We start from the raw sequence: 25092 nt of genomic DNA, 5'->3' as shown, positions 1-25092 counted from the left end.
TTAGCTGCTTTAAATGGGAACTGGCCAGTTGTGCATGTGTGCATTAAAACCATGTTTTAACTGTGCATTGTAGTATGCCTTATTTAATAGCACCAGCACTATGTTTACTGTTGACACTAAAATAATAACAACAAAATTACATTTGTATAGCGCCTTTCACATCAGGAGGATGTCCCAAGGCGCTGGACAGACAGAGTTATGGACCCGAGCTGAGGGTCGGGGTGGTGGAGGGCAGGGGGGGAAGCAGGGAGATTGAAAGCATGGTCGAAGAGGGTCTTGAGGTGGGTCTTGAAGGTGGCGAGGGAGGGGGCGAGATGGAGGGACTGTGGGATGGAATTCCAGAGGGTGGGTGCAGAGTGGCGGAAGGCCCCCGCCCGCCGATAGTGGGTCGAGCTAGGCGGGGGACATGAAGCAGGATGGAGCCCGCTGAGCGGAGGGAGCGAACAGGGTGGTAGGGGGTTAGGAGGTAGCAGAGGTAGGGAGGAGCAAAACCGTGGAGGGCTTTGAAGGTGAGGACCAGGATCTTCAACTGTATCCTCTGTGTGATGGGAAGCCAGTGGAGTTGGGCAAGGATGGGGGTGCTAGGGTCGCGGAGCCTGGTGTGGGAGAGGACATGGGCTGCAGAGTTCCAGATTATCTGCAGCCTATGGAGAGAGTTGGGGAGGCTGACAAGCAGTGAGTTTGCATAGTCGAGCCTCAAGGTAATGAAGGCATATATGAGGGTTTTCGGCGGTCTGCGGTGTGAGACAGTGTCGGAGCCGGGCGTCGTTGCAAAGTGGGAGAAGGCAGAGCGGGTCAAGGTGCAGATGTGGGCTAGAAAGGGTAGTTGAGGGTCAAACAAGACCCCCAAGAAATAGGTACCAAAGTGAGTTCCAGAGAGGAGGTGGAGGCATTGCAAGCAGATTTTTCGAATGAGCTGAACAAGCAGTGAGATATATATTTTAAAGTGGGGAAGTGATGTCTTTTGACTATCCTCCTTGGGGGGTATAAGAAGAGGTTGCTCAGTTGATGTGCTTCGGAAAGAAATGGCGGAATTAGGTTAATGCTCTGTGGCAAACTCAGTAGTCAATTTTCTGAGTAAAGCTGAATTTACTTAAGGTCCACAGTTCTCCAAAGCACTGCTGATAACACACCATCTAGTTTCATTGGAAGAACTCGGAGCGGCAGACCAGCTGGAAGTTTGCCAGACCTTGCCCTCAATGGCAAGCTGCAAGAATTTAACTGAGTAACCTTCAACAATATCCTAATGCACACTCTGGCGTCCCCAAGACTTGGCTCTTGCCAACCTGCGCCAAATACGTCCCAGAATTATGTAAGCAGGGTGCATCCCTCCAGGGAGAGAGTGCGCATTCCATTCAAGACACGGGAATTTAATTTGTAGGTAGCATGTATGAAACTTAGTCTGGTTTGGATACTCAAACATGGTGATGAGTTTCCCCACGTGTCCCGAACATTTTGGTTTTCAAATAGTACAAAAACCCAAAACTATGTTAAAAGCTACAATATAATTTGTATCACAGGTGGCAAGATAAGTTTGTACATAAAACTCCACACTTTTGTTTCTAGAGATAGGCAGACTTGTAAACTTTCAAAATCAAAAAGTAATCATATATGAAATGATTGATCTGTTAATTATCAGTTATATAAGGCTTAACTATATAGGAGGAAGGATTTCTACAGTTAAACCCTGTAGCTCTTACATACCTGTTAACACCTACAAACAGACTGTGCTTTCCTCCTGTTCACTCCACCAATTAAATCTTCACAGTAATGACACCTGGAAGTCTATTTACATCACACTCTAGAAGAGAAAAAACAATCAATCACTCCTCTGATGCATATAAACAGTTCAGAATTCAGAAATAAAATACAAAATATGACTGCTTCCAGATGCAAAACAATTTTTTATTATAATAATTTTACACAAACAGACGTGCTTTCCAACTGATGATTTTCAGGAGAACTGCTTATACAAGCCAATATATAACTTGCACACTAGCTTCATATTTTTTTTATTCCCACGCCCCAAATAAAGTAAGCAACAGAATTAAGATTCTGAAGTGCTGTAATACGCATTATTTTGTCATACACAAAACATGTCAAGTCACAACTGTGCACAACCTCCATTTATAAGCGCTCTGGGACGCTACCCTGCATGAACGGATGCTATATAAATGCAAATTGTTGTTGTTTTCTGCAGTTTTCTGTTCAGTTCGCACTTTCAGCCACTACGCCCAGAAACTTTGAAACACTCTCCCTCAATCTTTCCATCTTGCCCCCTCTCTCTCCTTTTAGACCTTCCTTTTAACCTGCGCCTCACCCCCCCACCCCCCCGGCTCAGAGTCAGGCTCCGCCATTGTGAAGTGCTCTGAGATGCTGCCCTGTGTGGAGGGCGCTATATAAATGCAAGTTGTTGTTGCTGTTGCCTTCACCACCACAGATGATACTATGGAAAATCAAGCCAACATTATGTGGAGCCACATATACATTGTCATGAAAAGATAAGAGGAGCCAGCTTCCAACCACAAAACTAACAACCCACTTTCTCAAAAAGATATCGTCAGAACAGTAACGCTGCAATGGTTTATATTTGTGGTAAAACGGGGAATTATTAATGTCTGTTTGGTTACTTAACCATTCTTGTCAAATGCATTGAGGCTGCATCATATTTACCAGTTCTGAAATTCAGCTCGATACTGCATATTGGTACCTCAGGTTTTCAAAAAGGAATCACGTGAGATAGGTCCTCAGAGGCCTACACAGGTGAAAAGGAGAACTACAATACATTGGCTGCTGGGACATGTAAAATACTACCACTTGGGATCATGAAGATGCCTTCCTCCCGTTGATCATTGGAGTCAAAAGAGTCCAGTGTAGTACTGTGGAGGTGATATGTTACAGGGTTTTCTTATTGTTCAATAACAGCAGGTTTTTTTGCAACAATCTAATATGTATTATTTCCTTATGTTTAGTTTTTATCAATAAAGTGAAACAATGTAGCGGTAAAATGCACCTCAATAGCAGCAATCCACCCTCCGCAATTTCCCTGCAAAATCTAGCAAACACCTCCGCACGATTGCTAAAGTGCTCTGCATTTTTTGCAAATACGCCCACACTTTTCTTTTGGCACAAGTGATAAGGTGCTATATCAAATATAAGGATTATTGTTAACTTGACGCTGAGCCACTGAGGGGAAATGACCATAGGTACAGTCGAAGAGGAAGATATCCAGGTGTGATCTAAATAGACTGGAAGAGAGGGGATTAAGCAGAGGGTTTGAATTAGGCTGTGGAATAACAGTACTCAATTTTTCTTATTATTTTCTCAGTGGTGAACTGCCAGTCTCACTTATGCCACTGCAGATTTCAGAAGTGAATTGTTTTTCTGTTGAAGTTTTACACAGACTTGGAAATTTATACATCAGTTATGAAACCTGCACTATTTTATAACAAAGGTCAAATAGTTTTGGGGCAGATCTATTAGAGCTGATCATCAAAGCTTCAATTGCGTTTTTCTTTGGATTAGTATTAGCAAGAAATTAATCAAAAGGCACAAGATTTCCAAACTTCACATACTAAAAATAAATGTTAAAATGTTAAAATTCATTTAACACGAAAAATGAAATCATTACAACGACAACTTGCAATTATAGAGTGCGCTTCACACATGGTGGAGTCTCAGAGCTTTGAACAATGCCAATTACAATGATCATGATTAAATATGTATGCAGAACCACAATGAACTGTTGTAGGCATATGCCATTTAGAGGGTGCGGTAACCACAATTAATTTTTAATTTGGAAACAATGATCCCCCTTGAAATCTGAATCTAAAATGGCCAAGCAGCTGAACACTTGTGAGGTATGTAACCAATATCTAAACCTGTGTATTCTATCTAAATCTACCATGAACTGCTGTACTAACTGAGTGGAAGAATTTGAGTAGAATGACATGGAACAGTAACACCAAAGACCTCCTTGGGATCTGGAAAGTTACTCACATTGAACAACTGAAAATTTTAAGTATAAAAAAAATCCAGAGTTGACAAAGCAAGACTCATTTTATTGACCCTGGCTTTCTCTTCGCCCTTCCACCCTCCAATAATGTTGTGAGAATTAGGTGCCATTGTGGTCACATCATACTTGTACATCATACCAAAAAATGGTAATTTGTGACCATCTTAATTTAAGTATCAGTATCAAGGTCTCCCAAGTGAGATGACAGTACAGTTCTTCCATAATGTGCATCAATTCCTGGCTTGGAAAAGTTCTGCTGGCATTTCCATTTCCCACACTAACCATTGTAATGTGAAATTAGGAGGCAGTTTTTCACCCAAAAGATAGTCGAAATCTGGAACTCGCTCACCCAAAAGGCTGTGGATGCTGGATCCATTCACATTTTAAAGACTGAGCTGGATAGAATTTGTTAGGTCAGGGTATTAAGAGATACAGTGCAAGGGCGGGACTTGGACTTAATTGGACTTGAGGTATAGATCAGCCATGATCTTATAGAATGGTGGAATAGGCTTGAGTGGCTGAATAGCCTACTCCTGTTTCTATGTTTATGTTTTCTATGTTCTACATACGATATAATATTAGGAATTAAGTTTAATTTGTTTTTTTTCTCAGCTGAGGTTTCTGAGGGGTGGCTGTAAGCACAGTTGAACAGGAAGGTTTTCAGTCGGGAATCTGAAAAGGGGAGAGAGGGGGCAAGGCAGATGGATTGAGGGAGAGTGTTCCAGAGTTTCAGGGCAAAGTGGAGGTCAAAGAAGTAGGGATGTGCTAGAGACTGAATGGATTTGAACACAAGTGTGAGGATCTTGAAGTCGTTTCGTTCGGTGATGGGAGCCAGTGGAGCCTGGCCAGAACTGGTGAGTTGTGGGTACAGAGTTTGGTCTGGGTAAGTATGCGGGCGGTAGAGTTTTGTCGGACTGTGTCTCAGAGTATTGTAGATCAGAATGGCTCAAAAACCGGACTAGCGAAACTGCCACAGAGGATTGACTTGACTGATTTGATATAGCATTTGATATAGCACATTATCTCCTGGGCTAATAGAAAAGTGAGGGCGTATTTGCCAAGTATATCACCTGGAGCCAACTCAGTTCCAAGTTTAAATAATTTATCAATTACACATGAAAAAAATTGGTACACAATCATGTTGCAGCTCACATGATTGTAACGACAATGGAGATTTAATGCATAGCATTCAGCTTCTAAGTTGATCAATTCATTACCCTGTATACTGTTGTTTACAAGTCAATTGCTACGCTTGGCAGCAATATCAAGTCTTTTGATGTTATGTCGATAGAGAAGTTCTGAACCATGCAAGAAAGACAGGTTTTGCATGTAATAAGTACGTAGCTTTTAAAGTAAGACAGGGTGTTTAAATAGCATTCATTGAAACTAGAAATCATTGGACCAGACTCTTCTGCACAGTTGTAGGTCATGGATTACCTGCACGTGTGATCCACCAACCATGCGGTAAAGATTCCACTAACATCTAAAATAACAGACTTTAATTTATAGATATATATATATATATGTACACACACATACACACAAAATAGCATGCTGTCTCCCATTGCAAGGATCAATTGGCAATATTTTCTATCCAAGGGATTCTATAAGCAAAGTACATTTGTGGAACATGATATATAGCATCAGGCTAGCTCAGTACTCTTACGTCGGAGTCAGAAGGTTGTAGGTTCAAGCCCCAAGTTGGGAATTGGACTCGTACAGATTAAGATGAAACTTCTAGATAGGTCTTATGGCACTATTCAAAGAGGAGGGAGTTTTTTCCTGGTGATAATCTCCCCAAATAAAAATTGTCTCTTGCTTCATGGCTGTTGGTGGGAAATTGTCATGAATTGCAACCCAAATCTGAGCCAGAAGTCATGTTTTACCTTAATATATGATGCTTTCATTACATCAGATGGAAAACAGATATAAAAAAAGTTTAAAAAGTCTGAATTTAGAATTTATGAAGGGTTCAACGGTGGCTTTTTTTAAAAAAGCATTCCATGATGCTACTCACGTAAAGGATGCTATATAAATGCAAGTTGCTGTTGTTGGCTTTTTGAGGAATGCCAAGCTCTCAGCTTCAGAAAACAAAATTAATTTTACATAAATTATCACCATTCCGCTCAAAATCTTACTCTCTAAAAATGGAGAAGTTTAAAACAAACAAGAATTATAAAAGACCATTACATTCCTTCACAGTGGTAATATTTTCTGGTTTCTGGTAATATATACTTCAGCTCCAAAATAATGAAATTGATGAAGCCATGAATAGCAGTACAAAGAAAAATGAACAGTTTCCATTTTCCCTAATCAATCTTTAGATGAGTCAAGTCATCTGGAAAACAGACAACGGGAAAATTTAAGACAGCAGGAAATAGTTATTTTCTGATATAAAATAAAACTCTCAATTCTGTATAGCCTCATCTCACTGAAATGTCTCAGCCCTGCAAGCACTTACTGTCAAGTATAATGAATCCACACAGGCAAATGTGACACTGAGTTATGTGTACAAGGTCCCACAGCACTTATAAGCACTCCAGGATGCTAACCCGGGTAAAGGGCGCCATATTAATGCCAGTAATTATTATTAAATTAATCTGTAGTTTGTTGGCTTGGGCACTGAGGGAAACTCTTTTTTTCAGTATTTTCCTCTTTGACCATTCTTTTGGTTACCTTTCCCCTTCCCACCCTCTTTAGTTCCCATCTTTGACTCGGGTGCCCTGCCAACAGTATTTCAGACATCCTTCCTTCTTTAACAACCTAAAAATCTTTTTATCCTAAAGATGTGGAGTCCTGTAGCTCAGTGGTTAGAGCACTCGCTTTGCAAGCGAGAGACCTGAGTTCAATTCCAGGCAGAGGGCGAAACCTTGGGCAAGTTTCCTTACTCCACACAGAGCCTAATAATAATCCCTCCAAAAAACAAAAACAATAATTAAATTGGTCATTTTCAATCTACGACTGTTTGTGGGACATTGCTGTGCGCAATTGGCTGCCGCGTTCGCCCACAAATATACAGTCAACTCACTTTACAGTATATTCTGTGAAGCGCTTTGGGACGTCCTCCCGACGTGAAAAGCGCTATATCAAATGCAAGGATTATTATTATTATTATTATTATAGCACCTCTACCAATGCTGCTTTCACTTTACGAAATAAAATGTATTGGCATAAAACAATTGCATTCAGAAGTAAATAGGTATAAAATAATTAATTCTAGGATTTGAGTTTTTTAACTTTTATTATATTTAATAATCCTTGTAACTGATATAGCACTTTAGCAAAATGTTTGACAACGCTTTACAGTAGTTACTGTTTATCTATAGGCAAACCTGGCAACTAATTTTTTAACAGCAATGTCCCATGAGATGGAGGTGAATGGAAACACAGAAGGTAAATGGCCAATTTCACTAGGGGATTGTGGCCAGGATACTAGGAAAAGCTATCTTCTCTTTTTGAATAGTGTCATAAGTTCTTTAACCTGAATAGGCAGATGAGATCTTGATTTAACATCTCATCAAAATAATACAGTGCTTCACTGGAGTGTCCATACGCTTGGACTCAGGACTCAAACCCACAACTTTCTAACCCAAAAGTAAGAGCTAAGCAGTATTTATTTGTGTTATTCCAAAATCTAGAACAGACTGCAAAATGCCAGTTTCTGAAAAAAAATCCTTACTGTTGCTCAATAATAAATAATAATCCTTATATTTGGTGTACGCCTTTAATATCAGGAGGACGTCCCAAATTGCTTCACAGAATGTACTGTAAAGTGGGTGACTGTGCATTTTTGTGGGCAAATGAAGAATTCCATTCCAAACACAAGAAGTTCCACGTGTAGATGGAATTATGGAACTCTGTTTGGTTTGGATACTCTTATGCAAGGTGATGAGTTTCTGCATGTGTGAGACATCTGATTACCCCAATTTACCAATTACCACATATATCACTCCTACTCAGAATTTCTCAGAATTATGGCATTAGAGGTCATTCAGTTGACTTGAGTCTATTTTGGTGCTAGCTCCTTCCCCAGAGCTAACTATGGTACTATAATTACAATTTTCCTCTCTTTCTCAATGCCCTTTTATATTGCTCCTCTTCAAATGTTTGTTAAATTCATTTTGTCATTCTCTCAGCCTCAAATCCATTTATGGCAAAAAGATTCCATTTCATGAGGGCAACGGTCTTCTAAATGAAACAAATCATCTAACCCTTTTTATCTGCAATCCTAAATTTATTCTCCCTCATTACAAATTACCAGTCATTGTTCTCTCTCTCTCTCTCTCTATCCTCTCAAAATCTCAATGGATCCTTGATAATCTCGCTGATCAATGAAAACAAAACTAATTTTTCCAAGGATATTCTCACTACAACCCCTCCGTCCTAATATTCATGTGAACCCTTTCCATTATTCTGATGTCCTTTCTTTACCAGGACTTGAATTTTACCAAAGCTACAGCCTAACCTATAAATTTATCACTTCCTTTTGTACTCAATGGCCTTTTTCATTTGCCTTTATCATACCTACACTCCCATTTTTGATAAAATTAATCCCTTAATGTTATAGTTTCTCAACAATGTTATCATTTACAGTTTAATTCCTTTCTTTGTTCCTTTTCTCAAAACGTACTATTTCATTGACATTCACAGCAGCACACTTTTCTAGCAGATGTCACTGGATAGCCAAATGAACAGCTGTATTTTTCCCTTCCCCAAACCATTGATAATGGAATCAACATTCATACAGGATTTTTTCAAATTAGAGCCAGGTCTGAAATTCTGTTTTTAATTCAGGGGATTTTTCCCAATCTCGCCATCTCAATTAGAACTGGGTTAACATTATAGTCACATCAGATCTCCCCAAAACTAAATACACATGTGGCTTTTTGGCCAGATTTTTATTTTGATACAAAGCATTAATTCAAACTCCTGGAACTCTCTCCTTCAATTGGTCCGCCTTACCCCATCCCTCCCACTTTCAAATCCCGCCTAAAGAGATTCCTTTGATCGTGCTTACGGTCACCTCCCCACTGCCTCTCCCCCTGGCTCGGGGCGCTCCAGGCGCTGCCCCGCATGAAGGGTGCTATATAAATGAAATTTGTTGTTAATTCAAACAACTGTGTCAGAACTCGTATCTGCTTTATTGCACACATTGTGGACATTTTCCTTCTTAAGATTTAGACAATTAAACCATTTAAAAATAAGTTACTTTCTTCCAGAAACTCAAAAAATTTTGTTTGCAGCACCAGTTGGAACAGAGAGAACAGAATGTCTGAGTCAGTAAAATGGCAGAGCTCAAAACACTCAGGACTATAAAACATTTGGTGAGGCAATACCAAACTGACAACTGGTTACTTCCCAGAGAAATCTTATCACTTCTCAATGCAGACCGAAGCACATTCTTGGCACACAAACATATCTGTGGCAATAATACCCATGTAAGCTTTCCTTTATACCTTTTTAAGATGCAGCTATCAACAGTCAGTAATTGTCTGAATTCTCTTAAGAGATCAAGTGGCATTCCACATACAGACTCTCTCTTCAATATTTGTGCCACTTGCCTCTCACAAAACTTTCAGATACTGTACATCAACTTTTTTAGCACTGTGCAAGTGCATCGGCAAAATTCCTATTTATACTGTTATAACACTGTCACCTGAATCCAATCTCCCAGGGTCTGCATTATATGCGAAATCGAAAAAATCACCAGGTTGGGATGAACATCACTTCCTACATGTTGTATATGACTCACCATGAACAAGAATTGCACTTAATTCATGATGCCACCAATATCACTTCCACAGTCCATCCATTCTCCAAAGCAAATCTGAGTTCACTTGGGGGTGGAAGGGAGGGAAAGAGAGAGGGCATTATAACAGGAATTCAATTAATAAAAGGAAAATTCCACTGCACACATGGGAATCACCAAGACAAGCCTTCCGAATCTATGTTTCTGTAGCAGGAATATCCCATTCCATCGTTACTCAATAATACTCAAACACTGCACTTCAAAAAGCTACAAAATTAATCTTCTAGCATTTGGAATATGTTAAATAGCTGACAATGGGCAATGCATACAGCTCAGGCCCATAAAAAAGATTCATAGAGGCTTCATCTTTAAATGGCACAATTGTTTCTGTATTTAATTTCTAATCCTAATAGTTCAGTACTGTTTTCAGGTGAAACATTTTACTTCTCATCAGATTTGCATCTCAGCAGACAAATTTTCTTTAGTCTTCAACCTAAACTTAGCCCTTTCACTGAAGAAACCACTCTAATTTTTTTTTGTATACCAAAATTCATCATATATGGGGTGGGGGGGGAATAGCACCTTGTCTCCGTGCAAGTTTAAAATATACATCAGGATACACTATAAAACCTAACTGTAATTAAATGACTTGGCCTCGAATCAATCCAGTAGATCACATTAATTTAGAAAAAGTACATTTCAATATAAGGACTTTCCCACATAAAGTGAACATTTGAACATTATTTTTTAAGATTCATTGGAGGAACGTTATGAGTAAAACAAATTATAAATATATATATAGATAACTTAAAATGCGTTTATCTTAGACTCACATGCATTCAAAGTATTTGTTTAAATATTACAGTAAGTTTACTTAGTTTTACTATAATCATGGCATATTCCAGATCATGCTCCAAAGGTCTAGAGCAAATATTTTTGGTACAGCTGCCAAGTTAGAGGCCCTCCTTCTGAAGCAAGCATTTTCTGTCAATTGTCCATTAGCCAAAATCAAATTAATGCCCAAGTTAGAAAAAGGGGGGGAAAGAGAGAAAGACATGTCTATGCAAAGAAACTGAAATCAAAACCAGGCCAGACTGATTGGGATAAAAGTCACTTCACATTCTTTGCAAGAAACTATCACCCATGTTTTGGGACTCTTACTCTGACACATCATAAAAACTGGCATCGAACCTGGTAGAGGACAACTTTTCTGAAGTTGGAGTTAAGGCATATCTTTGAAGCAGAATATGTTTTACTTTGTACCTTGGCCTATGATGCCCAGCCTGAGAATGCTTGTTGCTAAAAATAGTTCACCAATGTGTAGCAGTATCTATTTGGACTAATGATATTTTATCTCACAACAGCCGAAAATAAATTACTAATAACAAAATCTTTTGTTTTCTGTTCAGTGTATTAAGGCATTTTCAATGGTAGAGATTTTAAAAATGGAGACATTTTTTTAAAACACAGATCCAGACCACACATATGGAAAATAAACACCATTTAGAAATAAGGATGTGAGGGTTTATTTTAAACTAAACAGTTTATATCATTGTTCAGCAGTCCCAGACATTAACATGTCGATTGTAAATATCCAACAATTTAACTATTGTGGTTGTGGCAGAGCACACCCTATTACGTTTCCAAACATTCCAGATTAAATGACCAATCTGGGCAAAGTTAAAGATTTTAGGTGGGAAAGTAGTAGAAACACTGTAATTGTCTTCAGCACTTGGGCAACTGGGTACAGCTCGCTTATAGTGGGCTTATTTACAGTACGAGTTCAGTTATAGTATGACTGCAGTGTTCGCCTCACTCACTGAGCTTGCATATAGCTTGCAGACTGTCTTTCATGTTAAAATTATAGATTTCCGTGTCATAGGTCACCACTGACAGCATGTCCTGTTGCTGTGCATACCATAGAAGGATGCGATGACAGCAGCAACATGATGACCCGGAAGTTGGCTATTTCAGCTTCCCACATTAAACAAACAAAAGCACGGCTTCTAAATCACGAGATCACTGCTGACCTCACTGCCTCCTTTGCACACATTCAACAGCAAATGGAAGGAACTTGGGCAACTTTCCGATGTCATAAAAAGCCAACTTTATTTTAGCATGGGAACTGACCATTGAATAGAAGTGAGCAAGCCAGTTGCACGCATGTGCAGTGAAGATGCAATCCTGTCTCACTTTAGTTATTATTTCATGGGTTGCAATCACCTTGTTATATTGAGGCTCCACATCATGATCCAAAGTGCCCAGCATGTGCAAGGATGCGGGGTAAGGTCAGATTGATTTGAGAGCGACATGGTTGAACCAAATAGTTTGCCAACATTCAACTGCGGAAGATGAGATGGAATGGTAAAAATTGGAGGAAACCATTTCATCCCAAGAACGACATCTCTTATTTTTGCTTTTAACATGTAACATCTTGTATTTGTTTGTATTGAACTTCACTTGCCAGTGATTAGCCCAGACACAGACCTACCAGCTTGGGTGTCATATGCAAATTTAACTTGCTTGCATTGAGTATGCAAATCCAGTTAATTTCATCTATATACAATATTTATAAATCAGGAGGGACGGTCGTTGCTCAGATCACTGAAACACTCTGTGACTCCTGTTTAAATTCTGCTTGTGAATATCAGAGTTACTTTTATCAAAGGCCAAAGGAAGTTGGTCAGTCAAGTTTTATCCCTTTTGAACCCGTATTGGCAATTAGGCCAATTTATTCCAATTATTGAATCCATTAGTTTTCTCAGCAGTCAGATTATTGGGTCTGGCATAATTCGGTCATCAAGTTTTCATGGAGAGCTCCAAAATGCAATGGACAGAGCTACAGCTTGGGAACTGGAAGCTTACCGATTCGAATCCCAGTCCGTGCTGAGTTTCCTGCTCTCTGGCTGCATTGGGAGGCTAAATGGAGTCTGGCCTTTCCCAGGGTTAGCAAAAACTGCTCCCTCTGGTCTCTCTACAGTACGTATGGCAGGCAAGTGGGAAGAGGTCAGACTCAAAAGTCTGATGTCCTCAACAGTCAAAGGCCTGCCAACACTCAGTTAAGGCTCACACATGAATAATGGCACTTTTGAAAGGTAGTAGAGGGCAATAAGTACACTATGGAACCACAACCCAGCATAAGAAGGTTGGAAACCAGAAGCAGGGCAGAGCACTATGTGAGAAATTTTTAAAAAACATTTGCATACTAAATTAAAAAAAGGAAGCAAATTTACTTGTTTTTAAATCTGGCAGAGCCTCACAACCTGTTCAAACTAAACCTCCCTGATGAAAGAAGTAGTCACATTTTAAACTTAGTCAGGTGTGCCTGCATTGAAGTTTGGGGTGTAAGTGATTTGTTCAGTCATAGTTTATTCAGATACAACTGTGTACATTTGTTAGGCTTTACTGATTACTGAGCAACAAGTATTCTTTTGTAACAAATGGTCAACTGAACACTGTTGTTGGTTCTTGAAATCTTGTGCAATAGATTTCTGGAAACAGAAAATGTCCTCTATGGCTGCTAAACAAATCATTCCATTCACTTAATTTTTGCGGGGTCAATTAATACCGAAACTATTTTGTAATATATTAATTATTTGGTATTTTACACAAAGGAATGCAATATTGGTATCTGATATCTACAAGAACCAAGTCACCATTTTATGAAAAAGTTAAATGTCTTACCTTAAAACATTTGAAGCCTATTTTCAGATGATAGCAGATAATCAAATCCTACTACTTTTGGAAACACTTAACATTTTCCAAGATTACGTAATGGTTCACAGGGTCCTGAACAAATATAAAATGCTTATCTCTTAAAGATGAACAAGAGTTTAAGCTACCATTAGTCCATGAACTAACTGCTTACATTAGCAAGCTCTATTTTGGCTTGAATGTTTTCTTTCTACATTTGCCAAGTTACTCATTTGTTTGATCATTGAATCGTGGAGATTTGATTAAGGATTGTACCTAGCTTCAAAAGGAGTTTGTTCATATCTCAAAATCCCCCTACAACCTTCTCCTGGTAGATCACTTTGCATTAAACACACTCCTCCAATGGAAGTACCTCACAAGTCCTGATTTCCCCCCCCACCACACATCTCCATGCCTCCTATGAAACACCACAAATGCAATTAAAGCAGGCACGATGCATTTTTTACACTTATTCCAAAACAGAACAGTTTGCTTATCGAAGGCACTCAATACTGTATTAAGCAGCCTGATGATCAATTCAGCCAAACTTACATTTAAGCATTTCAACCCTCAGCCGAATGGTTTTAATTTAGCCAAGCAAGTTGTAAAGCTCTCGCTGGAAGGGTACAAAATGCAGCAATCATGTTAAAAACTTAAAATAGCCTAAATGTTCCTTTAATGATGGGTGTTTTGTGGTTCTCAGAAAAAGAAATCAAAGCAGCAGAAAGCTTGCACATTTTTTTCTTTGCAAGTCCGATTTTCATCTCAACTTTCTTTTAAAAAAAGACGAATATTGCACTTTTAAATTTTTCCAGACACATCTTAGTACACCAGGAAGTCACACAAGACTTTGGTACTCAAGTTGCAAATCTAAACAAGTTCTGTAACAAAGATTTTTTGCTGCATCAAAATCAGTGTTCAAGATAACAGAACTGTTTTCTGCTGGAATAAACCTACAAACGTGGGAAATATACATCGGTGCATCAATATAACCAAAGGGCAGATTTACTATTGGAGAAGAAAAAGCATGTGTCTTGGCGTGCAGTCCCTAACCCATTTAGAACTGTAACAGTAATATGCTGATAAGGTTGATTTATCAGTTCAGTGCCAGTTGCTGGAAGGTACAACTCTTATTCCACAAAGCTTTAGTATATTTTTTCACAGAACCATATTATGTGCTGCATAAATAAAAGTCTAGAGAGCCATTTTGCCATTTTGGTTCTTTAAATTAGGCACCCTATAAATTACCCAGAAGTCTCTTTAGTATTGCCAAAGTACATGAAAAGGCAGGGATTTCAGAGGATGAATTTATCATGGAAATTACAGTACAGAATGAGGCTATTCCACCCATGAAGGCAATGCATTTGCATATATCAAGCATTTCTATTGTCTTCATGGATAATGGAAGATTTGAGGAAAGGCTACTTAATCCTTTGAAAGAGTTAGGACATGTGAAGTTGAACAAAATCTTCCTGCTGAGCTATACTGTGCATGATAATGTCCCCTTCTGAAAATTTGTATCATTGGATCATGAGAGATTCAGGTAAAGGTTGTCTATTGGTCCATCTGATTCCGTCCATCCAAAATATTAACCCTACCATTTGTCTATTATTACCATTAAGCTTTTTTAAAAAAATGCAGCCTTGTGCTCTGGCTTAAACACTCTTCCCATTAACTTATTTTAGCTGTTGATTAACCCTCTGCCACATTCAACCATGCCATCCTCCTCCACAGCCTCGCCTCCCTCACCTATGTTTGCGGGACCACATTCGCCTAGTTCAAGTCCAACTTAACAAACCACCTTCATTTCATCTCCGTTAATAGTTTCTCCTCCTGCCCAGTCACCTCTGGTGAACCCCAGGGCTCCATCTGTGGCCTTCTCCTCTTCCTCATCTACTTGTCAGCTTGTTTGGCAGACATGAGGGCCTAGATTAACAAACTTCCTGTAGATGAATGGCAACAAGACAAAAGCGATTTGGCTTGGCTCCCATCAACATCTTCTTTCCTGTGGCACTGACCTCCTCAACCTCTCCAGCTTATCCCTCAGACTCACTGAACCTAGGCACACCTAGGTGTCAGGTTCCCTCCGATTGTACCTTACCCCAAATGCAGCCAAAACTTTCGTCCATGCATTCATCTCCTCCCACCTCGACTACTCCAATACCCTCCTCTCTAGTCTCCACAAAATCCAATTAATCCAGAATTCCGCCCCCGCATACTCATCTGCACTAAACACCGCCCCTATCACAACAGTTCTTGCCAGGCTCCACTGTCTCCCTGTAACCGAATGGATCGATTTCAAGATCCTCACACGTCTTCAAATCCCTTCATGCCCTGGTACCTCCCTACCTCTCTGACCTGCTTACCCCCCAATCCACTAGCCATCGCCCCCCCCTCGACTGGCTCTGGCTTTCCTGGTTGCCCCACATGCCCTCCGTTCCACCATTGGTGGCCGCACTTTCAGCCACGAAACTCTGGAACACCGTCCAACCATCTCTCCATCTTGCCTCCTTCTTCCCCATCTTCAGGTCACATGTAAAGACCCTCCTCTTCGAATGTGCTTACGGTTACCTCCACCCCACCCCGTGGCTCGGCGTCAGGCTCTGCAACTGTTAAGCATTCCGATGCTACCCTGCATGAAGGATGCAAGTTGTTGTTGTTGCCTCCACACCCATCAAATGTATGTAATTCAGAAGTCCAATTTCACCACAAACTGTAAATACATCATATCTTTAAACAACGCTACAAGCAAACTACGCTCCCTCAACATTCCAGGGATTAAACAGCACTGTCCAGTGTAGCATCAGGCTATGCATACTGGAAAGCAGAACGTCTGAATTCCAGTCTATGCCGAATCTGCTCTCAGCCACAAAGCAGTTGAGGCATTACAAGTAGCCTCTGCGTCACAAACAAAAGAACCAACGATGGACACAGCGTTTTCTCCAGACAATTCATTATATGGCACATAGGTTCAGGAAACTGTCATAGACACAAGCTCTCTTTACAGACAAAGTCACAAGGTCAATGACCGGTTTGGATGAAGAAGGCCCTTCAGCCCATTTGACCTCACCTTTCCAACAATGCAACACTCCCCCAGCACTCCATTGGACTGTCAGCCTGGACTAAGAGCTCAATCTAGTACTAAGAGAGCACTGCATTGTCAGAGGTGCTGACCTTTGGATAAGACATTAAATTGAGGTTCCACGGTCTCTTGGCACTATTCGAAAACAGAAAGAAGCTTCTGTAGGTACCCTGGTCAACAATTCCCCTAGATAAATTTGGTCTTTCACATTATGGTTGTTTGTGGGAGATTGCACAAATAGGCTGTTGAATTTGCCTACAAATAAGCGAGCAATCACTGTAAATCCTGTGTCGAGCTTTAAGATATTCATGACAACGACCTGATAAGACGTTATATCAAATGCAAAGATTATTATTAACTGTAATAATAATCCTTGCATTTGACATACCGCTTTTCATGTTTTCTAGATGTCTCAAAGCGCTTCACAGAATATACTGTAAAGTGAATTGATTGTATATTTGTGGATGAAACGCGGCAGCCAATTGCGCACAGCAGTGTCCCACAACAGTCTTGGATTGAAGTGACCAATTTTTTTTCTCTTGAGGGGTTATTATCAGGCGTGTGGAGTAAGGAAACTTGCCCAAGGTTTCGCCCTGCCAGGAATCGAACCCAGGTCTCTCGGTTGCAAGGCAAGTGCTCAAAACACTGAGCTGCAGGACTTCAATGTGCACAACTATGAGTGCATTCCCAAACTCTCACAATATATATTACACAATTACTATTTGATGTGGAAAACAAATAGAAACAACAGGCAGTTCAAGTCAGTATTGTCATTTTTTTCTCTCTCTCTCGATTGACTGCTAGTTTGTGCCCTTTCCCACGCTATATTTTCCAAAACTAGTGTCCTATACCACCTGTGACTTCAGTGAACAGCTGTTAATTTCTCCAATCCCTTCCAAACCAAATATAAATGAAAATTTCCAATGTGAAAAACCTATATAAATTCTAGAGTTGCTTTGAAATGTACACACAAAATTACAAGGTTAAATAAAAGATTTATTTGCCTCAGTAAATATTTTAACACTATTTTTACCAACATTTCAGTTCCTTTTTTCTATGAGCTCATATCTTTCTTTGAACACATGTGCAAGCACTGAAGGATGGTGAAAAGCTCCAAAATAATGAAAGCTAAAGTATTTTATAGAATAATTTTGCTTTTCAAAAAGGGTTATAAAGTCTGAAACTTGTTTTAAATCCATAAAATGCTACTTTTAAAGATATATAGAGTATAATTAAATATTAAAATATGTTATGCAGTATTGGGCTCATTTATGTGTTTTCTTCAAACACTTTAATTTTAGAACTACAGGTATTATAAAGTTTTTTATTTTTAGTTTAGAAAGTAGTATTTCTGGATAGGATGAAAAAAACACTGCCTCCAGTGCTTATTTATATGTGGGAAACCATTCATAATAACAATAATAATTGATGCCATGCAAGTGCATGTAGAGTACTAATAGAAGCCACAGGCTTACAACACAACTTTATAATATGGATCATAAATTTTGTAAGATTAAAATATTTTGTAGCATTTTACTTTTAGGTCTGTTTTTGTTTGTGTATTCCAATACATTTTTCTTCACAATTTGACAACAAAAAATTAGTCTGTGCTTCTGTAATACCTTACTGTCTGTAATACCTTACTACAGCTGATGAGGACAATCAGACTTGAAACAACAGTGACTGGAATGCATCACCTGGATTTGGGTTGTGAACACCCGCTCATTATCCAGGTTTTAATATTCACCTTGAGTGGTATGCATCGACGTAGGGTGCCAAGGGAAGTAGGTGGTAGCAAGCATGCATAAGTGGAATCTCAGTCTGATTTGAAAACTTTTAAAACTGGTGATGGGTTTCCACCTGTGTCAGATACCCAGCTGACCAAAACCAGAATTGGTTGTTAGAAAAAAAACGTAAAATCATTGTTCTCTATCCCTCTTAGAATGTTACTTTTTTTGAGTATATTAGATGAAAATAATACAATTAAATTATTACACCGCCTCCAATCCTGACCTTATTTTACTTTCTTTGGTATTATTATTCATTCTGTTAGTGTAGTTAATGGATGCGAGCAGCTTTCATAATTTACGATAAATCAATTATTGTATTGTTTTCTAGTGCAACAGTAAGTAGCTTCCGGACCATAGACCATACACAAAAATGTCCACTATTATTGAAGCTAAGTTACCTTAAGAAACACACAAACTGTTTTATTTTCAAATTCTTAAAAATTAAAGTCACACAGCAAACGAAATACAATATATTTTAATATTAGTAATTTCTGGTTAGAAACTTTACAGGTGCTTACTGCAGCTGTCTCATTTGCATGACATCACTCATCGTTTTGAGTTGCAAAGGAATTTTGAAAAGTTATGTTCTTAAACAACAAACATACATTTTTACAGCACCTTTCACGAAGGATAAAGGTCAGAGTGCTCAACAAAGATGGCGTTTCACATCAAGTAAGGGAGGTGCGGTGACCATAGGCACGGTCGAAGAGATGGGTTTTCAGACAGAGGGGTAGAGAGGGGGGCCAGGCAGAGGGGTTGAGTAAATTCTTGCGCTACTTTAGTAATTCACTTTTCAAGTGTTTTTTTTACTCCAGATAAATGTATTTAACATCATTGACAGTGGCATTAACTAATCTGAAAATTGCATCACAAAGTGTCTTGTATTTTGTATTTCCAGCCATTACATTTTGTGGATTCAGGCTTTACATTTCTGCCATCAGTTAACATTCTTTCTGATAAGCAACTATGCTGGCTAACATACAGTAATGTGGGATATCAGGAGAGACAATTGACTAAAGTCATTATCAAGTGAAAACAGTGGGGGCATAGATAAATAAGTCAGTAGTAACTGGTGGCAGCAGGATAAAGATATGCAAGCACATACCAGTCTTCCGGCATCTGTGGTAAACAAGTCAGCAATTGAGCAGAAGCAATAACTATGTCAAAAAGCAGGCAGTGAGAGGGAAGACAACCTAGTTAATAAGCCGAATGAAACTACTGTATAGACAACAAGAAAGGACAAAATAATAGTAGGAGCAAAGAAAAATGTCATCCTCTGTGTTTCTTGGATTATTTATCGGACAGCTTGGCATCTGGGTAGATCTAACACCGCTGCCAGTTCTGCCTTATTTAGAAGCCATATGCTGAGTGGGATATACTGTGACATGAACAGAAAGCCAAACCCACATTAATTCCCGGCTTAGTTCATTCAGTGTCAAATACAGTATGACAAGCCCACCTGACACAGCACCCTTACTGCAAGACCATAGACCTTATAAGCACGGTGGCAATAATATCAGGCTACTTTGGCATAAACTATGTGAAACATGTTTCTAACTAAGCTTGCAAAAATTAACATGAGGTGGAATGAGTAAATGTTACACCCAGCTGACAATAAGTCTTTCAAACCATAAGGTGCAGTGTTGTCTTTCCTCTTGATCTTTACTTTTTCTTGAAAATTTATATTACAAAAAACACATCAAAAAGGGCATGTTTGATTAACTGTTGTAAATGTCGTACAACAAAGTCAGTAAGAAACATTAATGCCATTATTAAATAACAAAACTGAAGCAGGTCATGCCAACATGCTTCTAGACGTGTTTACAAAGCTGCAATGGCACTTAGAAGCAGGCCTGCATCCCAATGACTGCCAAGGAATGAGGCTCCTGATTGCTACACAGAATGTAGTAGACATGAGGCGAGGACAGGATCAAGCTTTGTTTTGATGTCTCCCCTCCTCCTCCTCTTCATCCATGCCTTTGGTTACCCTCCTACTCCTACCCTCCAAACCTCTCTGACTGTCAACAGTCACGGCTAACACATTAATAATGCCCACTCGAACAGCCTTTGGAACAGTACTCCAGCAGAAGAAAAAAAATTGCATGAGGTGATTTTTTTTAAGAAAAGCACTATAAAAATATATTTTAGCTCTAGCACTTATAAAATAAAAATAAAAATACCAAATCAGACTACAACAGAGAAGGGATAAACATCGTCAGTCTACAGAGAAGGGAGGAAACAAAGGAAAAGGCCATCAATTTGTGATTCTTGGATTTATTGGACACCTTCACACAGGGTAATCCTATTATAAATCACCGCAGGATGACCTCAATCTGAGGACCAATGCTACACCTGAAACTTGGTACACTTCCAGCACCGACTGGCTAGCTTCCTGTGCAAGTGCTTCATGAGCATATCATATAATGTGCAAGAAACTACATCAGTGGCAACCTAAATGACAGAAGTGCTGACCAACAGGCTGCTTTTTAACTATGTCTCCTTTTAAAACAAGTCTGAGTTTACAGATCCAAACCATTGCAGTATAATAGGTTTGCTGTGTATCTGGTTAGATGCAACCCCACTGTTACCACTGCCTTATTTAAAACAACATATGGTGAGTGGGATCTGTTGTGATAACAAGCATGAAAGTCAATTCTGCATCAGGTTCCCTGCTTAGTTCATTCAGTATCAAATATGATGAGCATCACCTGACAATGGCTCTGATTTGCCCGTCTTAGACAATAACATGGAAGCAGGAAAACAAAGGGCTATATTATGATAAACATTAAATTTGCAAAGTTAGCACGAGATTAAATGAAAGATTCTTCATTCTGATTTACGACCACTTTACTGTTGCGAATGTCCAATGACAAATTCAACAATGACCATTCAATGAATTAGCAAACAAACACTTTATAATGCAATAGTCCAACAAGCTTCAGAAATCTTATAATCAAAGTGGTAATCACAAATTAAATAATAATACTTTGTTATGATGCAAAATACCCTTTTCACAATCCTCTTAGAGTAAATAAAGTAAAAAATACTTTAATCTGCCATGACATATTATGATACTTTCAACTACAGGGTTCTCTTTGTTGGCCAAGTGTCCTCTAGATAAATTGGTCATTCACTTCATGCATGCAAATTAGTTGTCACATTTTCCTACAAATACAGTCACTACACTTACCAGTAATTACCTGTAAAATGCTTTGAGACACTTTGATATTTTATGCTCTACACCAAAAGCAAGTATAACAATTGTTATATTAACACATGACCCATCCAAAGCTAATATAATTCCACTACAATAGTCAGCCATTTTAATAGCCTCAAACTGCTACATAGAAAATTAATTGAAGAGAATTCATCAGATCTCTCTTTATAATGTACTTCCTCCAGTATGAGAAGGCCATGCTGATTTCGATACATTCTGTAAGCATTTAATCCATAACATCAAATGCTGAGTGCCCCGACTTTACGTGAATCCAATGATCACGGCAAAATCCTGTCGGCAAAGATTTGTGTCCCAGTGCTGGCTGACACTGGAAATCCCTCAGGTCCAAACATGAGCAGCTTCATCAATTTTCAATGTCAGCCTGTCTCAATTTTCAATGTCAGCCCAACAACAAGCAAAGCAGACAAACAATACTACAATATACAAATATGTAGATTAAAACACATTATTTCAAATATTTTAATGAAGCAAATTCCTAACAAATTCATTATATACTAGGCATTGAATTTCCCAGTTATCAAGAGTAGGTTATTTCTTACCAAATCAAGCCTTAAGTGTGCAATAACTTTCTAAAATGTAATGTCTGAGTGGCATTTACCTCATTCATCTTCATTGAACTAAATATAAATGCCTCAACTTAAAACACCAACAATACAGAAAAGATATTGACATTTGTGCAGCACCTTTCACTTCAGGAGGAAATCCCAAGGCATTGCATGGTCTAAGATTGGCACCCGAGCTGGGGATGCTGAGGGTCGAGAGGGAAAGGATAACCTAAAGCAATGTCAAAGAGGAACGTCCCTGAAGGAGGCAGATACTGAAAGAGGGAAGGGGCGAACTGAAAGGTCTCCAGAATAAGTTCCAGAGGGTATGGACAGATAATAATAATCCTTTTATTTGATATAGTGCCTTATTATGTAATAAGATTATATATTTAATATTAATATTTCTAATATTATTATTTCAGATATGCTGAAAGTTCGACCGCTGACGTGAAGCAGACTAATGTCCGCTGAGCAGAGGGAGCGACTGGGTTTGTAGGGTCCAAGGAGGTTGTAGAAGTAGGGTGGGGCAAGACCATGGAGGACTTCAAAGGTTAGGATGAGGATCTTGAACTCAATAAGCTGGGGAATGGGGAGCCAGTGAAGCCACGGGAGGACAGGGGTAATCGGCTCACAGAGGATATATTTGGTTTATTGTGAACTACAGTGTTTTATTTAAAAGCTGATTCCCTCACAATTATCTATTAATTTGTATGCCCTGTTTGATCAACTGTAATAATTTTTAAATAAGTGAGAATTGCAGTAAGGCACTAAACCACACGTATTTAATAATTTATATATGCAACCCAGTCAAGATATTCACACTGAATATAGAATACTTGAAGGCACCAATCACAAGATAGTAATGACATTTAAAATACAACATGTGCATCAATCATAAACACAGAGCAAAAAATATTCAAAAATATTTGCAACTGCAAATGAAGAGAAAATCTTGTGAGCATTGAAGCCTTCATAAAGGTGATTTGGGGATGGAGGGAAGAGAGACAACAGAAGAGAAAAATCCCTCACACCTACAAAAGCACTGGGAAACTCCAAAGTGGTCTGAAATGCAACATAAATTGACAAAAATTTAGAAATTAAAATAATTTTTCCATTTCTCTGAATTTTCAATTCTCCAAAACACACATATTCAGAGGATCAAGTAAAGAAAAGACATCTGGATTTTGACTGCACTCTAGTGTCTTCCCACAACTCACCATCTGGAGATTGTGACCCTAGGGTTTCAGTGTATTAAAATATTAATCGCATTAATTTTTTACGAGTTCTGTGTGCTTCTTAACTGCCTACTGAAAACTGACAATCAATTGAAGTAATGACATTTCTCCAAGTGTTACATAGCATCTAAAGGAAGGCAGCAATAACATCACTCAAAATAGCTGTCAATTTCTTATTTTTTTTCAATGTTTAGAATATTAATGGAGATTTTATTCTAATGAATGGTCTCATCATTCCAATGTTGTAGAAGAAAATTTTCTCATGTATTTCTTTTGCAAGAAAGGCAAGTTAAATTGTTGTTGTACATGCATACCTTTGTTTCAGTGAATGTTGCTATTATCTGCACTTTAAATTTACTGCTTCAAAGAGGTTTACTTGATGTAAAATGAAAGGCATTGCGGAAATCTTACTAGAATTCATCTGCACAACAAAGTGGGTGGCTCTTTCTTGTTCCTACCTCAAGTAGGCCTCTCATGGCTGCCGAATAGCTCAGTGAGTTCATTATAAGTTAGTAGTTGAGACATATAGTTGTGATTTAACTGTGCTGAATCAGCAGATCTCTGTCACAAGCAGCACTACAATTGGTCTTAGCACTCTCAAGTTAGGTGAAAATCAGCCTTTCTAATTAAAGTTTCTAATCGCTAGCCAGCAATCACTGCCGAAAGTGCACAAAGATGTTGTGTGAGAACATATTCGGGCATGGTGCAATATGTCAATATGGTGGTGTTTAGTCAGGTAAAACAAGGGGATTTTTACAAAAACACTGAGGCAGCTGGTGAGCAATTTGTCAAATAAATCAATGTGTCCACTGTTACTGTACAACAGCCCCACCCAGTTTGCCTTCATGATGAAGGCATTCATTTTACTTATATTTGCTATACAATACAAAAGATTATGCAAGCTTCTGCATGTCCCTTGTCAAGTGTACAAGCTTAAGCTTGCAAGCATTTAAGCCTCTAAAACGACTGACAACTGAAAAAGCAAGGTTACCAACTTCTACAATAGTTAGTTTGATTATTTTGACTTCAGAAACTATTGCATATGCTGTTTTTAGACAGAGAAAATTCTGCAGGTAACACCAAAATGCAAATCATCCAATTTGTCTCAATGTTTTGTGCTTGTCACGCATTAATTAATTCAACTGTTGACATTTTCTGCCAATTCCGGCCAAACCAACTATTAGCCATCACAATCAGGATACTAAATGTCACTTTCATAAATCTTATTTTAGTATTAATAAGTGACAAAATCAGTTAAGGACAGTCTTACAATTACTTAAACTATGCACAAATTTAGAAAACCTATTTATATTGTCAACTGTGTATCACAGAATGCATTTTTACAGACACCTCTAAAACACAGCTGTGGATGAAACAAGTTCATATAAAAAATACACTTCAATACCATTGTAGCCTAACAAAACATATTCATTTGAATAAGTCATGTCTGCACAAAACTCATGCAAGAAACTGCAAAACCAGGATTTTGTTTTATTTTACCAACACCAAGGTCTGATTCTGAAAATGTTTGCCTTATTACAGAGGTCTACAATATTCAAATGTTTTAACTGAAGAATGTAAATACAAAACTGTTGCAAAAGAGTAGTAGTAGAGATACTAGACACTTGCTTCAATGTACTACATTACAAGTGCAAAGAACTCCAGTCTACATCAGCAAATCTACAAGCAGAGATGTCCCCAGCTGTCCATTATGTTAGAAATCATCACTGAGGTAACTTGGCAAT

At 38.6% G+C, this 25092-nt stretch overlaps 1 protein-coding gene across 6 annotated transcripts in view; it reads right to left on the bottom strand.

Moving 5' to 3' along the window:
• Nucleotides 1-25092, bottom strand: part of ralgps2 (Ral GEF with PH domain and SH3 binding motif 2) — a 162531-nt gene that overhangs the window by 117178 nt on the left and 20261 nt on the right. For 5 of the 6 annotated variants that reach the window (XM_042334806.1, XM_042334808.1, XM_007902966.2 and 2 more), the window contains exon 2: nucleotides 1705-1801. The gene's annotated coding sequence lies outside the window, so the exon portion shown is untranslated. Of the gene's footprint in view, nucleotides 1-1704; nucleotides 1802-13448; nucleotides 13468-25092 lie in introns of those variants that run through there. The other variant, XM_042334809.1, reaches the window with a different exon arrangement.

This window comes from Callorhinchus milii, unplaced genomic scaffold, assembly GCF_018977255.1.
Source record: "Callorhinchus milii isolate IMCB2004 unplaced genomic scaffold, IMCB_Cmil_1.0 Scaffold5, whole genome shotgun sequence".
NCBI lineage: Eukaryota > Metazoa > Chordata > Chondrichthyes > Chimaeriformes > Callorhinchidae > Callorhinchus > Callorhinchus milii.
This window is presented reverse-complemented; position numbering and strand designations above follow the sequence as displayed.